The 19,000-nt window shown below is 40.4% G+C and overlaps 1 long non-coding RNA gene across 1 annotated transcript; it reads left to right on the top strand.

Annotated features, from left to right (window-relative positions):
- The first annotated feature begins 9,065 nt into the window (after window positions 1-9,065).
- LOC146401095 (uncharacterized) lies at window positions 9,066-10,026 on the top strand. The gene is made up of 2 exons (XR_014813569.1): window positions 9,066-9,541; window positions 9,659-10,026. It is a non-coding gene; the product is annotated as an uncharacterized LOC146401095 (long non-coding RNA).
- Window positions 10,027-19,000: the final 8,974 nt, after the last annotated feature.

Below are 19,000 nucleotides of genomic sequence, written 5' to 3'. Positions count from 1 at the left end.
AGATCTGTCATCCTTACAATCCTTACTTTTAGTCTTTGTTGCTGGCTAAGTGTAGTTTCTCTGTCATCTTAGGGTTTGGGAATTTTTTTAAAAAAAAGGTCGGATCAGATTCTCCTGCAACATGGTTATTGTTTCATACGTATTCACTCTCAGATAAACTCAAGGTCTTCTATAAAACAAAGCATTGTGTTAAAGTCAGGGAAATGCTTTGTGCAGAGGCCAGATGGAAAAGGATCAGGGCATGTGCAGCAAACTCCTCTGGGAATAGAGAGGCAAACATGAAGGGCTAATTTCTAAGCAGAGCCTGGTCCCCAACTTACAACTCATGAATAAGGTGATTGTGGAGAATAACAATCCAGAGGATATCTGTGACAATAAACAAAACCCATATTTGTTTTTAACATGATTGAAAATTCTGCGACATGAATAAGCAGAGCATAACTTTAAATGATGGAAGGTGGAGATAAAAGGCTCATGCAAAACATCAAAAAGTCAGAGGAAGAAAATTAAAAAATGGTAGAAAGTAGCAATTTTCCAAAAATTGTTATGATAAGTCATATGTACTGACAATTTGCTATTTAAACAATTACTTTAATTTACATTTAAAACCACATAAGCATTCATTTAGACTTGAGCAGGTAGAATTATCCCAGAGATAAGCATCTGTAAATTATAGAATTTTGATATTTATTACCAGAATACAGAACGCTAAATTATGCTGGAACACAAAAGAAATTGAAGCTTCAATCAACATATTTTTAAATTACAGAAGTACTGTTTTAAAAATATGTATCCATGTTCCCAGGCTATTAGGAACAACAATAGAAATGCCATATTGTTTTCCCTTGTTTGACAGAGCCAGATGGAAAATAAACTGGGCAAGCAAATGAAAGTCCCTGGGGATCATGGGAACTGAATGACTATAAAAAACATACTCCAGACAAGAATATAGTCTTGGGTAAATGTTCAGTTTTATTCTCATAATCTCTGTTCCTTTAGAAAAGACATTTAATAATATTTCTACTTCCCCTCTTCCTCTTTAGATGGACTGTCTAAAATATCAAGTGAATAATGACAAGCCATATTTATCTCCACTGATTGAGATTTAGTATCATTCTTCACTCCTCAATTTAGAGAACTCCTTATAATTAACTGATGAGCTGTCCTCGAGACAGTACCATTTAGAGTCATTATTGCACTGTAATTGGGGAGCAATGCTTTTAGAAAGTTCTAATTAGAGACTTTTTCTGGTCTTATAAATACATTCAAAGGAGGTACTGAAGCATTTGTTGTGTGTGTATGTGTGTTGAGCGGGGGTTAGCTTGTAGCCTGGTGTATTGTTTTTGCGTTTTAAGTAATCCAAGGTAAAACTTCTTTAAATTTTGAAAGATAACATGACCACTTAAGGAAACTGAAGAGTAACAGGTTTTGCTTTTGCTTATCATAATGATCATGATTCTAATAGAAATAAGGTTTTTCAAACACTTCATTATTAATGAATCCTATTTCTGCTTAAAGTTTGAAGGCATTCTTGATTTTTAATTCCTTATATTTATAAAAAGTTTAGACTTTTAAAACAATATCTTGACAATGTTTTTACAAGTTAAATATAATACTATGTAGACCAGATTTATTTCATTCACTAAAAAAAAATTGGCAAAAATTCAAATGGCTTTTTTGGGCCATTCAGTGTATATTTGGTGGCACTCTGAATAAAACCAAGATCTCCTGACTCATTCTCAAGTTAAAAAACTGCAGAGTTGAAAAGATTAATCTTACAGGTGAAGCCCAATGGAAATTTTAACTGTTACATTATTTAGTTTAAATGTGATTAAAAATATATAATTTAAAGTTTAAATATAATTTAAACTTTATTTGCAGAAGTACTGTTCAATATTGACCTTTCTGAGAAATAAAGCCAAGAACCAAAATAAAATTAAACTGAGTTTTCCTGCTGTTTACAAAAATGAGAACAATTACTTGGAATACACCAAGTGAAAAACAAAAAATTTAAGAAAGTTCAAGTAGACTAAAAAAATGTGAATTATTTTTTTATCCAACCCATCCTTATTATATAATATTTATTTTTAGATTAAGAAGGATAAAGTTAACTCTCAAAAATACTGTGTAATGTAATAGGTTGAGCCTAAACTGTAAGAGTCTTACAGACTGAGGAAGGAGAGACACCTCTATTAGCTAAATAAAGTAAAATAGTGCCATCTGCTGGCCAGAATGAAAAACACCCTTGTAAAAAATAGGAGTTCTAGAAATCGCTATTAATTTTTTCCACATCTTTTAATCATGCTAAAAAGTACTATGTGGTGAGGTAAAATTAATCAGCCTCCTACACAGAAATTTCAGATCATATTCTATACTAGATTGTGATTGTTGTTATTATTATTACTGAAAGCCAGCCAATAGCTAAATTTGATCGTCTCAGTAATGCGGCCACATTTGGCTAAAACCACATTTTGTTTTATGGATAAAGTGCAAATGAGTAAATGAAGTTATTAACTTGGAACTTTTAATTCGGTAAATTTTGTATAAATATTTTTACTCCTAAGTGTATAATCACACTAACAATAATTTTGAAAATAGAAAATTTTAAAGTTTGATTCTTGACCTAATTATTTCATTTTGCAAATGGTGTGAGGGACTCCAAGACCAGAAGCTTAATTGCCTGCAGGAGATAGAAATAAGACCTAGAATATGCCCTTGGGTAGTTAACAGTCTGCTGAAGGAGAAATTACAATGTCTTAAGAACTGCAACAGAGCATATACAGGTTGGTACGGAAGCACCTCATTCTGCTCCAGTGGGGCACTCACACTATTGTCACCAATTTGTATACATTGAAGTCTGATAAGCATTTGCTCCCCTCCCCAACTGCTAAGTATAATCCTTGGATGTGTGCAAGAACTGTCATTTTAAAACTCTCTCCGAGTGGTGTTTTTGATCTATTGCTCTACTCGGAAACCTCAAAAGGCAACATCCTTAACACGTAAATTTCTCTCATTTTTGCATCAAGTCTACTGCCAGGTACTGGCAATTTTACTCCCTAAGTATCTCTCAAACATTAACCTTTTTTCCATTTTCTCTGACACTACCCTAGTCTCACTTGCACAACTGCAATAACCTCTTATCTGGAAAACCCATATTAACTTGGATCCTTTCCAATCCATTGATCCCACTTAAAATTTTCAGTGCCTCTCAGGACCCGGCATGGTGGGTTCACCACACACCTCTCTACCATCAGCTCACACCATGATTTCTTGCACTTTTTCATGATGATGCTGTCATCCTGGCCTGCTTTGACTTCCTCTGTCTCAGTATGCTCCTTCGGCCACAGGGCGTTTGAACAGTCTATTCCTTATCCCCCCTCCCCCGCCCTGTTCTTCACTTACCTTATTTTATTTTTATTTTTTTGCCTTTTCTAGGGCGGCTCCCGCGGCATATGGAGGTTCCCAGGCTAGGGGTTGAATTGGAGCCGTAGCCACCGGCCTATGCCAGAGCCACAGCAACGTGGGATCCGAGCCGTGTCTGCGACCTACACCACAGCCCACGGCAACGCCAGATCCTTAACCCACTGAGCAAGGCTAGGGATCGAACCCTCAACCTCATGGTTTCTAGTCAGATTCGTTAACCACTGCGCCAGGACGGGAACTCCCTTCACTTACCATAAATAAGCCTTCACTGAACAACCTAAGTCACAAAATCCCACCATTAAAAACATTCATGGAATCCACCTGCCTTCATAGCACTCATCATAGATGCAATTTTACAGTTTTATATCTTATTAGTGACTTATGCTTCTAAATTCAATGAAGACAATGACTGTTCTGGTTCTTTATTGTTCCAATTTTAGCAACATAATTTTTCTTTCTTCCTTTTTTTTTTTTTGGTCTTTTTGGGGCCACGCCCGCAGCACATGGACGTCCCCAGACTAGAGGTCAAATAGGAATGCAATTGCCAACCTAGGCCACAGTCATGGCAACTCGGGATCCGAGCCATGTCTGTGACCTACACCGTAGCTCAGGGAAACACCGGGTCCTTAACCCACTGAGTGGAGCCAAGAACCAAATTTGAGTCCTCATGGGTACTAGTTGGGTTCGTTACCACTGAGCCACAACAGAAACTCCACAACTTCATTACAAAAAGTTTCCGATTCATATAGAAAAGTTTTGAATCAAGCAATTAAGAACTATCATAACTTGATAAAGTATACTAATAAAAAAGATGAATAAAGTAATCTGATTATTGATGATTCTAAATGCACACTATTTTCTCTTATTGAAACACTAATTTATTATTTTTTCCTGCTTCTTTCCTATATGTCACAATAAGACGAGAAAATATATTTGTTTTAAGATTGCCTACTGAGTTTAATTATCTCAGTCAAAATGCTTGCTTATTTGGGGGTGCACTCTCTTCAAGACAATATTATATTTGGGGAGGAACTACAAATAGTTAAACCTGGACCTAATTTTTTTCTAGATCTTACCCATCACTGAAATGTTTTGTGCTTCCTCTTTTGTCCTGACATTTCTGCCATCACTATGTGCCTTTAAAAATCAAGTTCCTTTTTTACTGTACTTTTGAAATTGCCAGCCAATGGGATGTGAGTAGAAGAATGCAATAACAAACAAATGAACCAAAACGCAACCCACAGCTTCTTTGTTTTATTTTTTAAAATTTCTCAATAGCTTAGATTTTCAGATAGAACTGGTCACTAATAAATAGATTTCTATTTTTTTTCCTTGTCAAGAAGTTAAGCCATTCTGAATTCAGACATATTATGTAAGATCAATTGCATTATACATGCAATGAGAAATATTAATTTTTTCTTGAAGTTAACCGAAATTAATTTAAGGACATACTGATGGCTGATTTTATGTGTCAACTTGACTGGACCACGGGGTACCCAGATATTTGGGTAAACATGCTTGGTGTGTCTGTGAGGCTGTTTCTGGATGTTATTCTGATGACACTTGAACAGGTAGGCTGAGTAAAGCAGAGTGCCCTCTCCTATGCAGGTGAGATTGACTCATCCCACCTGCAGAAGACCTGAAAAGAATAAAAAGGTAGAGTAAGGGAGGATTTGCTGTCTGTGTGACTGTCGTCAAGCTGAGACCTTGGTCTTCTCTTGCCTTTGGACTTGAACTTGTACCATTGTCTCTCCTGGGTCTCCAGCTTGCTGACTGAAAATGGTGGGACCTCTCAGCCTCTATAACTGTGTGAATCAATCCCTTATAATGAATCTCTTCATTCTTATCTATAGATTATATTTATACATATCCTATTGGTCTTGCTAGTATAGCCGGGAAGACCCTTACTAATATACATACCATGGCGTTTAAGACTGACCACAGGTTCATGGGTTTTATACATTTTTTTTTTCCCTTTTTACAGTCACACCTGTGGCATATGGAAGTTCCCTGGCTAGGGGTTGAACTGGAGCTACAGATGCAAGCCTACGCCACAACAAGGGATCCGAGCCGCATCTGCAACCTGTGCTGCGGTAGAACCTTAACCCACTGAGCAAGACCACATCCTCACAGACACCACGTCAAGTTCTTACCCTCGGAGTTCCCATCCTGGCACAGTGGTTAACGAATCCGACTAGGAACCATGAGGTTGCGGGTTCGGTCCCTGCCCTTGCTCAGTGGGTTAAGGATCCGGCGTTGCCGTGAGCTGTGGTGTAGGTTGCAGACGCGGCTCGGATCCGGCGTTGCTGTGGCTCTGGCGTAGGCCGGTGGCTACAGCTCCGATTCAACCCCTAGCCTGGGAACCTCCATATGCTGCGGGAGCGGCCCAAGAAATAGCAAAAAGAAAAAAAAAAAAAAAAAAAGTTCTTACCCTGCTGAGCCAAGACGGGAACTCCTGGATTTTACACTATTTAAAGTTATGTTCATTGATTTTCACTTTAAATTCTATGCAGTTTTGGAGTTGCCACTGTGGCTTAGTAGGTTAAAAACCTGACATAGTTCCAGGAGGATGCAGGTCTGATCCCTGGCTTCACTCAGTGGATTAAGGATGCCCTGCAAGCTGCGGAGCAGTTGCAGATGCAGCTCGGATCCCACATTGCCGTGGCTGTGGTATAGGCTGGCAGCTGAAGCTCCTATTTGACCGCTAGCCTGGGAGCTTCTGTATGCCACAGCTGTGGCCCTAAAAGTGTAAAATAAAATAAATTCTATGTAATTTTATCTTGTGTACCTATGTATTTATGAGACTGAATACACACACACACACACACACACACACACACACACACACACACAGAATCCTTCATCCTTTAAACCCTTCCTAGTGTCTTCATTGTTCAAATGGGGGTAGGGGAGAAATCTGCCAATCTCCTTTTTTTTCCCTTCAAATTTTTCAAAAGAGTAGCCTATTTATATTCCCTTTATACTCAATTTCTCCATTCAAATCCCTAATAGTCATTCAATTGCCTGTTACTTTACACTCTGTTGGAAATGCTCTCTCCAAAATCACCAATGATCTCCTAATGCAACACTGAATGATTTTTTTTTTTTTTTGCTTTTTGGGGCCGCACCCGTGGCATATGGAGGTTCCCAGGCTAGGGGTTGAATCAGAGCTACTGCTGCCGGCCTGCACCACAGCCACAGCAGCTTGGGATCCGAACCACATCTACGATCTACACCACAGCTCACAGCAATGTCAGATCCTTAACCCACTGAGCGAGGCCAGGCATCGAACCTGCGTCCTCATGGATGATTGTCAGATTGGTTAACGGCTAAGTCATGACAGGAACTTCTAATTTCCATTTTAAACTAGAGGTCTCTAGCCTTATTTTGAAAATGCTGATACTTTCTCTCCCTGATACTCTCTTCCTTTGTTTACATGACACAGCTTCTTCTGAGTTCCTTGCAAATTATCTACCCGCTTTCTGTTTCCTTTACCTAATCTGTTTCTTCTGCATAATCCTTACAGTTATGGCTTTCCAAGGTGACCTACCATTCCACTGCTCCTTTCAGTAATTCCTATGAGTTTAATTCCTTACATTGATTACCTAACTTGATATCCCCAACCTAGACCAAGCTCCCATACTTTTAGCCTCATATCCAGCCTCTTGTTCGATACTTTACACTCAGTGCCTAAAACTGAAATTATTATCTTCCCCTAAACCTATTTCTGTCCCTATTTCCTACATCTCAGTTGGAATAGTCTTCATCTGACCTTTAAAAAAAAATGAAAATGCCAGCCTAGTGGAGCAATATCTGCAACATAAGTAGCATATAGTAAATTGCATGATTGTTTACAAGTATTTGGTGCCCCTGTGGGACATTTGTACTTTCTTGTCTTATTGACGGTAGATTTGATCATGTGACTCGCTCTGGCCAATAAAATACAAGCCTAATGACTGTGTCATTTCCCAGCAGATGCTTAAAAACCAAACATAGCCATGCTCTTTTCACCCTGGGCAAGGACAAGCCACAACATTCTAGATGCTTCATCAGCTTAAGTGCTGGCATGAAGGGGAAGTCATACTGGCATGACTGAGAATAAAGTTTGAAGATTCTAGTCACTGAAATTTGGGCTCATTTGTTAACATAATACATCCTAACCTACACTGATCATTCTAGGACTGGATAAATTTTAACCAATGAATTTTATAGTCATTCATGTAATTAAAAATGTATAAAAGCAACAGAAAGATGTTCTCAGATACGTAAATCCTAACAGATATGATTTTTAAGAATAAGTGCATTAAATATTTCTCTAACTGAAATATGAAGCAAAATTATGATCTAATGGGAAATGAGGATTTGAGGTGACTGAAAGCAATGAAACGAGGTAAAAGAGTGGTATCTGAAAGAAATGGTTGCAAATCTGTTTATAAATTGAATACAAACATCATAAATAATTCTTAAAAAGAAAGAGATATAAAATATTAAGATAGTAACACCTTGGATCTAAACTCCATATTTTATCAACAAAGACTGATAAGTTGAAAAAGAGAAAATTTTACTAAATTCATTGTATCAAAAAGAGATTATTAAAATATATTATTTTAGGAGTTCCTGTTGTGGCACAGCAGAAACGAATCCAACTAGTAACCATAAGGTTGTGGGTTCGATCTCTGGCCTTGCTCAGTGGTTAAGGATCCAGTGTTGCCATGAAGTGTGGTGTAGGTCACAGACACAGCTCGGATCCTGCATTGCTGTGGCTATGGCCTGTGGTGTAGACCAGTGGTTACAGCTCCGACTTGACCCCTAGCCTTGGAACCTCCATATGCTGTGGGTTCAGCCCTGAAAAAAAAGCAAAAAAATAAAAAATAAAATAAAATAAAGAAAATATATTATTTTACTCTGAACTCTGAATATTAAGGTTAAATCATTATGTTAAAATTCTTAAAGATAATTTAGCAGAAGCTTTTAGCTAAAGATAGCAAAATAAAGCCATTTTTATTTCATTCTCCTCCTTGATATCTGCTAACAAGCAAAAAAAAAGCTGACAAAAAACACAGCAGGAGAAAACATCCCTCATTTTCAATGAAACAAGGAAACGATACAACCCTAATTACAAAATAGGAAGCACGTTTACCAAGAAATGAAGTGAAATGAGGGGAGAGAGCGGGCAAGTGCTGAGAACCAAAGCAGGCCTTCTCTAAGCTTGAGCAGCATGCGGAATTCTCCCCAAGCAAGAGGCGCAGTCCTGAAGGGCTGACCTGAATAGCAAGATCTGGGCCTGGAGGAGCCTCGGGGAAGGTGGCATGTCTAGTCGAAGGGGTGGTGGAACTAAAGCAGACACCAGGCGGCATGCCACCTTTGCAGCCTGCAGCCTGTTCTCTGAACCAAGACAACTGCGGGAGCTAAAGCAGAAGGAGGAAAGCAGGAGGGGAGTCAGCCATCTCATATCACGCCCCACCTCTACACAGAGCTTTGCCAGCAACTCACTGACGAGTACTGTGTGTCCTGGCAACCACTAGCTCCAAGGAGGGCAGGGAAACACACAACGATTACTGCATCTCTGGCAGAGACAGGCAAGGGAGAAGGTGCGCAGGTCTGCAATGCCTGCCAGGGCAACAAAAAAAAAAAAGAAGAAGGAAGAAAGAAAGAAAAAGAGAGAACCAGGGTGGAACACAGAAATAAGAAAACTAAAAAGAAGATAAATGAACTACAAAAGAGAGGGAGAGACAGCTGGGGAGGGAGGAAGGGAGAGAGAAAGCAAATAGTACAAGAAAAGTTACCTAAGAGCTACACCAATATGAAAATATATATTTCTTCATAGTCTCTGTAGTGGGTTGAATAGTGTTCCCCCCAACCCACCCAAATTCATGTCTATATGGAACCTCAGAATGTGACCTTGTTAGGGAATAAGTTTCTGCAGATGTAATTAGTTAAGATGAGGTCAGGCTGGATTAGAGTAAGCCCTCAATCAAATGGCTGATATCCTTATAATAACAGAAGAGGACAAAGAGAGGGACACACAGGGAAGAAGGTCGCGTGACAGTGGAGGCAGAGGCTGGAGGGATGACCTACAAGCTGAAGAATGCCAAGAATTTCAGGGAGCCACCAGAAGGTAAGAGGAGGCCAGGAAGGATTTCTAGATCCTTCAGAGGGCGCATAGCCCTGCTGACACTTTGTTTTCAGACTTTTGGCCTCTAAACTAGGAATCCATACATTTCTGTTGCTTCAGACCATCCAGTTTGTGGTACTTTGTTATGGCAGCCCTGGGAAGCGGATCCACTCGCTAGGAAATTGCATACAGCCTGAGTGTGGTGGACAGACTCTGGAGTGGCCCTCACCATTTCTGCCTCTTGGTGTTTCTGCCCTCAGTTGGGGCTGCTGCCTCATCTGAAGCTTGACTGGCGCTTGCTTCTCTCCTGGAGTGAAAGTAGGACCTAGGATTTGCTTCTAACCCAACTGAATTCGGTAAATGGGAAAGGACATACAGGATGATGATATTACATCACATTACATCCCGCTGTAAACCATCTTGTCAGGAGACTGTCTTTTGTGGGCTTTAAATAAAATTTTTTTTATTAAAGTATAGTTGATTTACAACGGTGTGTCCATTTCTGCTGTATAGCAAAGTGACCAGCCATGTATACATATGAGAACTATACAGGAGAACTATAGACAGATACATATATACATATATTCTTTTTCTCAAATTATGTTCCATCATGTTCTTTTTTTTTTTTTTTTTTTTTTTTTTTGTCTTTTTGCCATTTCTTGGGCCGCTCTCGTGGCATATGGAGGTTCCCAGGCTAGGGGTGGAATCGGAGCTGTAGCCACCGGCCTACGCCAGAGCCACAGCAACGTGGGATCCAAGCCGCATCTGCAACCTACACCACAGCTCACGGCAACGCCGGATCGTTAACCCACTGAGCAAGGCCAGGGACCGAACCCGCAACCTCATGGTCCCTAGTCGGATTCGTTAACCACTGCGCCACGACGGGAACTCCCCCATGTTCCATCATGTTCTATCACAAGAGATTGGATACAGTTTCCGATGCCACACAGCAGTCTTTGCAGGCTTTGAAAAAGCAAGATACCATGTTATGAGCTCCATGTCACGTGGGAAGAGCCACCAGACAGAGTTCTTCTCGTGGCTCAGCGCATTAAGAACCCAATTAGTATCCGTGAGGATGGGCGTTCGATCCTGGCCTTGCTCAGTGGGTTAAGGATTGCTATGAGCTGTGGTGTAGGTCGAAGGCATAGCTTGGATCTGGCGTTTCTGCGGCTGTGGTGGAGGCCGGCAGCTGCAGCTCCAATTCGACTCCTATCCTGGGAACTTCCATATGCTGCTAGTGCAGCCCTAAAAACCAAGAGCCACAGAACAACGAAGTAGGAGTACATTAGCAAGACAGTGAGGTCCTCAGTCCAGCAGCCGGCAAGAAACTGAATTCTGCAAACAACCATGTTGAATGGGAAAGCCTCATCTGCAGCCTGACTGGAAAAGCGACATTATGCCAACTCAAGCATAGTGGCAGCTATTTGGGGCAATAAGATTTGGGATAAATCCTGCATATTTTCTTTGCATTTTTGTGAATTGCTTATTTAGACTATTAAAATGATAAACATGCATCACTTCTATAAAACTAGCTTTTCTTTTTTCATTTTTAAAGTTTTATTGAAGTGTAGTTGACTTACAATGTTCTGATAATTTCTGCTGTATAACAAAGTGATTCAGTTATACATGTACACATATCCATTCTTTTTCAGATTCTTCTCCCACATAGGTTATAACAGAATATTGACTGGAGTCCCCTGTGCGCCACCTGCCCCCTTTGGTAACTATAAGCTTATTTTCAAAGTCTGTGAGTCTGTTTCTGCTTTGTAAATCAGTTCATTTATGTCTTTCTTTTTTTTTTTTTTTAGGGCTGCACCTGTGGCATATGGAGGTTCCCAGGCTAGGGGCCGAATTGGAGCTGTAGCCGCTGGCCTACACCACAGCCACAGCAATGTGGGATCCCAGCCGTGTCTGCAACCTACACCACAGATCATGGCACTGCCAGATCCTTACCCACCGAGGAAGGCCAGGAATCAAACCTGCATCCTTAAGGATGCTGGTAAGATTCGTTTCCACTGAGCCATGACGGGAACGCCCTATATCATTTTTTAGATTCTAAATATAAGTGATGTCATATGCTGTTTGTTTTTCTCTGACTTACTTTGCTTAGTATGATAATCTACTAAACAAAGTTTAGTGGTGGCTATTTTAGGGCAACAAGGTTTGGGATCAATCTTGCATATTTTCTTTGCATTTTTGTGAATTGCTTATTTACGTTAGTAAAGTGATAAATATGCATCACTTCTATAAAACTAGCTTTTCTTATAAATAAATCTTTTTGATTACTAACAGTTAAAAGCATAATACAGATACAATATAAAAAGAGAGTATACAAATAACGATGGAATAAAAGTCTACATTGAAAATTCATGTTTATACTGTGTATGAAGAAATACATATGGAACGAAATGAGGTAATAAGTCTCTAGAATACTGTGTAACAGAATACTAAGCAAATACAAGTCATAGACAGCATAATTACTATAAGAAATGAATACATTGGAGAAAAAAAGTCATCCACATTAAACTAAATTTATTTTTTAAAAAAGAGACAATTCACGGAGTTCCCAGTGTGGGGCAGCAGAAGTGAATCTGACTAGGAACCATGACAAGGAGGGTTCGATTCCTGGCTTCGCTCAGTGGGTTAAGGATCCAGCATTGCCGTGAGCTGTGGTGTAGGTCACAGATGAGGCTTGGATATCGTGTTGCTGTGGCTGTGGTGTAGGCTGGCAGCTACAGCTCTGATTCAACCCCTATCCTGGGAACTTCCATATGATGCTGGTGTGGCCCTAAAAAGCAAAAAAAAAAAAGAAAAAAGGAGACAATTCACAATGAAAATGTAACTTAATGACACTTCACATATATTATGTTTGGTAAAAGCTCTTTGAATAAAAGAAGAAACTGGCAGAAATACAAATGAGAGAATTTAATTTAGAGTAGGAAAAAAGAGTTTAAAATATACAAAATATATTAAGATTAATTTGTACCCTACAAAGATTGTCATTTTTCAGTGCAAAGAACACCTATAAAATTTGATTATATATTAAGCGAAAAATACTTACTGAATTCTGAAATTTACAGTTTCTGAAAGATACAGGGCCATATTCACTGACCATATTTCAATAACACTAGATAGAAAATAAGTAGCAAAAAAAAAAAGGGGGTGGGGGGAGAAAAAGAAAGAAAGAGGGACAAGTCAATTCTTGTAAATAATATTTTGGTTAAAAGTGGAAATGAAACTTGCAATTGTATATTCGTTAGATATTTACAATAGTATGACATATCAAAATATGGGTTGAACCCAAAGCTGTTCTCAGAGAAAAATGCATACGGTTTAATGTGTTTACTTTAAAAAAAAAAAGAAATAAAGGAAGAAAATAAGAAAGGATTGAGGGAGGGAGTGAGGAAGGGAAAGAAAGAAATATATCTAAGAACCAAGAAAAACAACAATAGACAACTAAACAGGGAACTGGAATGAGTAAAGATAACCAGATATTAATGAATTAGAAAATAGTAGGACTATTAGCAATAATTACATTTAGGAAATAGAAACCCCTCTCTCTTCAGTAGAAATTTAATACAGTAAATTTGGCACTTGCCACATAATTGGCAGGGCTGGAGGATCGAGCTTTCATCTGGGCTTCCAGGGATTGCTGAAAAAGATTGCTGAAGGGCACTGCCAATTTCAACCTCGCCACGTCAAGAAGATGGATATTGAGGAGGCTACAACTGGAATGACCGAATGCAAGAAGCTGTTATCTGAGATTTCACACAGGAATTGGGAATCTTGGTTCAGAAGCGACCCCTGCTATCTCTGTGGTTTCTTCTTTGCTATTCATAACTGAGTTTGGGCTCTTGCAGAAAAACCCAGTATCTCTATGATCGGGACAGGCAGCAGCAGCACCTAGATCTGATGGGACCTCATTTTTACCCAGATCTCTGCCTCAAATAGATCTGGAGACTGTGGCTTTCAGATACTACAGTACAGAATGTGACATGTGAAATAGGTTGGAATGGGTGCTGGATGCCAGCTTCTCGTATCTCTCACACTTGCTGTTATTTCCTGAGCAGTCATGTTCTAAGCATTATACATATATGAATTGATTTAGTCGACATGATATCCCTATAAGTTTGGTACAGCTATTAACCTCTAGTCTACAGGCAAAAAAAAAAAAAAAAAAGCATGTACAAATCAAGTAACTCACTCCAGGTCTCATGATAAAGGACTGAGTCGGGATTTAGATACAGTTGGTCTCTGGCTCTAGAACTTGCACTTTGCGACAATCACTATCTGTTCTTCTGTTCTTTTAAAAATAAAGATCAATAATATTTAAAACTTTCATCAAAGTTAATGGAGGAAAAAATAGTAAGAAAAGGAGCCTATACCATTAGGAATGAGAGATTCTACCCCTGAGCAGAGGAGATGACAGATGTCCCATGGTGGTGCCAGTGACGCACTGACGGTAATACATTTGTCAATCGTCATGAAATGGATATCTCTAAGAAAACATAATAGTCCAAAACGGATGTATAAATGAATCTGGAACCTGGACTGTATAATTACCATGGTGGAAGATAGCCGCCTCCTCCCAAAAGCATAAGACTTGCTTCAAGAAACCACTACTGCAAAATCCTCGAAGGAGCAGGTAAGTCTATACCATGGCATTTGCAAAATATTTGAGCCATGTTATCAGGAAGAGGGGAAACATTACACTGTTCTTCTGTAGTTTAACTTAACCACATTATTTCAGGGCCCCCATTACAGTGGAAATTTTCAAGTAGACCTAACTCCCTTCACTGTTTCCCTTCCTCTCCCTCTCCCTGGCACAGCATTCCCCTCCACAGGCCTTACGTATGGTCCCAGTAGGGTAGTGTGAGCTGTCTCCAGTCCCCAGGTTGGCATCTGCCTGAGGGCTTAATGCCCAGTTGTGGCAGTCTCTCCTTTTGTCATCTGCTGGGTCCTGCTTGGCCTTGTCTGGTTTCCTGTCTTCTGCCCAATTCCCTCTCCAGTCTCTACGGCATTCAAACTACCAGGAAGAAAGACATTTGGCTGCTCTCTTCTTCCTTCTTGGGGTAGAAGGTGCTCAGGCCTCCTAGACATTGGGCAGAGGTCTTACCCGACTATCTTATACTGTGTCCTAAGAGGAACCTTTGTGCTCAGCGTCTTTCAGGTGCAACGTGACTGAAGCTGAGCACAGATTTCTTGTGGTCTCAAACCCCCAATCTTTCCTGGGAGATTTTCATCATCCCCTCTGTCCATTAGGAACTTAAGGGTAAGGGGTGGGGGCCCGCCTGGAAGGGAGTATTTGGCTCTTTCTCGGAGATCGATCGTACCCCGGGCTACACCTTGTTCCCCCTATCTGTGTAAAAGACAGAGAGAGGATGGGGAGAGGCTTTGCCCTGATGGGAAACTACTCAGAAGCTTGGAGCCAGGAGCGTGGTGGTAGACAGACTCATTGTGCTTATTACATGTATGCCCTGTCAAAATATTTCTTTCTTAAACCTAGACTTGGACTTTCCACCTTCAAAACTGAAAACCTGGAGTTCCCATTGTGGCTCAGCAGGTTAAGAACCTGACCGGTATCCGTGAGGAGGTGGATTCCATCCCTGGCCTGGCTCCGTGGGTTACGGAGCCGGCAATGCCTTGAGCTGTGGTGCAGGCCAGCAGCTGTCACTCCGATTTGACCCCTGGCCCAGGAACTTCCATATGCCATAGGTGCATCCCTAAAAAAAAACACAAAACAGCAAGGACAACAAAAAACAAAACTAAAAACCTAATGCTCTTGATTTTCTGCTTCCACTGTGATAGGAAACTGAGAAGGGAAGGTGTTTGCCTCACTTGAAGGCTAATAACAACCATCAGCACAATTTCAACTTTTCTAGAAAATAAAAACAAAAAATTGGAAAGTTCCATTTTTACCAGTTTGTCATTACCATGAATATAGATAATACGCAAAAAAAATCTAAATAAAATAGTAGCATATCTATCCTGATAATTTATTTATCTATCCTGATAAAAATAACAGACCAGGTTGTATTCTAGGAATGCAAGATACATATTTGTGACTTGCCTATATTTTTGTGTAATTTTTTCTGTATTTAGCAAGAAAATAACGGTCCAGCCACTTTGTGAGGGGATGTGGTACCTAAAATAGTGTTACACGACATATGTGGCACAGATCTCAAGGATCTTAAAATTTGGTTGGAGAGTCACATGGGGCTAATTCATCGTATGTATAAGAAATACTTCAAAATAGTACATTAGCTTTTCCAATGACTTATATAAATACGCTGGAGGTGTTCATAGAATGTCAGATTACTGTAGAGCAGTAGGGGAGAAATTTACAAAGAGGGGTAATAGGATTTCAGTTTTGAAAGAGAAGGTGGGCTTGTATGGAGCGAGGATATTTTAGGCAGGCAATACAACAGGTAAAATTATGAAGGAAGGAAAGCTTAATATACATGTTCGGTATCGAGGGAGTGAAATTTCTGCTAAAGGTTTAGAGACACTGTGAGTTAAAGTTTACTCCTAAGGTTATTCCTGATTTAAAAGACGCGTTGGGTGTTCTGCTTACTCAGCTGGTGAATCGCTGCGGAGTAGCTCAGTGCTCATCAGCCGCGCTCCTGTCGTGTGTGACTGGCAGGATGTATTGATGGCTCGGTGCCCCCTTCCTTCACAGGCTTGCCACCCAAGTGCCGCTTAAGCTCCCAACTTGCTTTCTCTCGAGTGTGTCTCCCTCAAGGCTTGGCGTCAACAGATGTCAGCTCTCCTGCTCTCCGCTTTACCTCCACATTCTTTTTTTTCTTTTTTTTTTTGGTCTTTTTACTATTTTTTGGGCCGCTCCTGCGGCATTTGGAGGTTCCCAGGCTAGGGGTCTAATCAGAGCTGTAGCCGCCAGCCTATGCCAGAGCCACAGCAACGCGGGATCCGAGCCGCGTCTGCAACCTACACCACAGCTCACGGCAACGCTGGATCGTTAACCCACTGAGCAAGGTCAGGGACCGAACCCACAACCTCATGGTTCCTAGTCGGATTCGTTAACCACTGCGCCACAACGGGAACTCCTACCTCCACATTCTATGCCAGTCCCTGGATTCTTTTTTTTTTTGTTATTCTCACCAGATAGGATCCTCATCATTCAATCGAAAATGGAGATGCAATTGTGACGAAAATTTTTCAGAGGTAAAGATATTAAAACTTTCATACAATGAACTTGAAACGGAGGAAGAACAACGGTGCTGCATTGAAAGATTTTTTTTGCTGTTGACTTCTCACCTGAGTATGAGCAGTTTTTCTGCCTGGGCTGTGGATGCCTTGGGGCTCAAAGACTAAATATTCACAGTTCTTTGTGTGCACTGCATGGTTAATGGGAGCTCGGACCACATCTCTAGAGACAGTTACTAAGCTGGTTTGGATGGAAACACAGAGCAACTTTATTTCTCTACACAGGGGCTAGTGACGACACCTACGTTCAGAATGTGCTGGCCACACTCCTCACCTTGCACCTCTCTCTCCTGCTGCCACGTGGTTGTATATTCTTCCCTCTGCTTTTGATCCTGCGACGTCTGTTCCAACTGCACTCAGCTCTCACTTACACAGATCTGTGTCTGGCTCTCGAATCCAAACCGAGCTTGCCTTTTCAAGGTCCGCTCCACTTTGCCTCCCGAGGCCGAGGCCGTTGTAAAAACATCTGCTCCTCCTCTGCCTCTCCTTCACCTCTCGAATCCTTTCCTCATCTCCAATTTCCGCCTTTGTTGTTATTCCCAACATACTGCACTTACTCTCTAAATCCGTGTCGATTGATTGGTTGGTTCTGCATAATACAAAAGGGTTACTGACTCTATTTAAAAAATAATGAGAATTGTGACTTCCCGCAAGCAAGCCTGAGGAAGGAACAGATAAACTCTTGCAGGACAAATTGAGAAAATAAATACTTTATCTTATTAGATTGCTTCCACTGAGATGCAAATGAAGCAAGTGATAGATCCTACCATCACTAAATTACAAACACTGCTTGGGTTTACCACCATTATTATATCTGCAATCCATCTTGTTTGTTTTAAAGAATTAGTATCTTGTAGTTCCCGTTGTGGCTCAGCAGTAACGAACCCAATTAGTATCCATGAAGATTAGGGTTCGATCCCTGGCCTCACTCAGTGAGTTAAGGACCCGGCATTGCTGGGACCTGTGGTGTAGGTCACAGATGCAGCTCGAATCTGGCGTTGCTGTGGCTGTGTGTAGGCCGGCAACTGCAGTTCCGATTTGATCTCTAGCCTGGGAACTTCCATATAGCTCAGATGTGGCCCTAAAAAGAAGAAAAAATTAGTATCTCGGTCAAAGTGAGCATGAAAAAGCATTGGGCCAACAATGTGTTCTTTTAACCTGAACCCAACTCCTAACAGTGGTTGCAAATATGTTAGAGGTTGGTCAGTGCAGGGCTCCCATGAGGGCACAAGGGGTCAAGGCCAGCATAAAGAGTAACAGTCACAACATAGCTGTCCTGTCTTGTATCCCATTTGCTCTTCCATTAGCAGATAGGCAATGGACTCTCAAATATTTGAAACGTGAAGATCTAGATTTTGTACTAATTTTAATCATTTAGTTTTTTTTTAAGCTATGGTAGACTGACTTCACTTATTCCCTCCCTCAATTATATTTCCCATCCTTACACGGCTTCATGGAGGGTAAAGTGGACTCCCACCTTAAAAATCTGAAGCTTTCCACTCAAACTGCAGAATTAGAATGAAATGGACTGGGTAGCTAATTTTATCTGAGCATCATTCATTTGTCTATACCTTCATTGTAGGATTATTACGTTAGATTAAAAAGTCAGGGACCATGGCTTGTTCACCCCTTGCACAGTCTGGAACACTGGTGATGCTCAGGACATATGTGATTAATTTAATGAATAAATGAGGTCCTATGGATGGAAAAACTGGGCACAGAGGATGAGAAAAGGCATTTTCATCAGTTTAAGTGTGACAAAAGAGAGAGAGGCACGAAAAAGCAACATATATTTAGAATAAAGATGTTTCTTCCATTTGAGAGTTGTAATAGTTATATTAGGAAAGGTTGACTGTGGTCCAATTTGAATCCCAGACTGAATGCCAGATTTAGGGGTTTGGGTCTTTATTTTACACAGAGGAGGAAGTGAGAACCATTTGTAACAGAAGGATGATACAGAGGAAACAGTGCTTTCGGAGGATTCATCTCTCTGCAGAATGCAAGAAGGACTGTGTTGGGGAGGGGCTGCAGTGTGGGAGGTGAGTGAAGATGCTTCAACGTAAAGGAAATTGAGGCCTGCCCTGGAGTAGTAGCCACAGAATAGCAAGGTAGGGATGATAGAAGACAAGTTTTAAAGGAAAAATCCTCAGGAGTCTTGTTACATTTGCATTTGGAGAACAAAAGAGAACTATGTGAAAGAGGATTTTTTAAAATTTATTTTTTATTACTCAATGAATT

The sequence above is a fragment of the Sus scrofa genome, chromosome 8 (genome assembly GCF_054392235.1).
Source record: "Sus scrofa isolate SSC_HxYL_T2T_F1_AM1 chromosome 8, Sscrofa_HxYL_maternal_Yorkshire_Landrace_v2.0, whole genome shotgun sequence".
In the NCBI taxonomy this organism is placed as follows: domain Eukaryota; kingdom Metazoa; phylum Chordata; class Mammalia; order Artiodactyla; family Suidae; genus Sus; species Sus scrofa.
The sequence above is the reverse complement of the archived record's forward strand: the minus strand, read 5'-3'. Positions and strand labels throughout refer to the sequence as shown.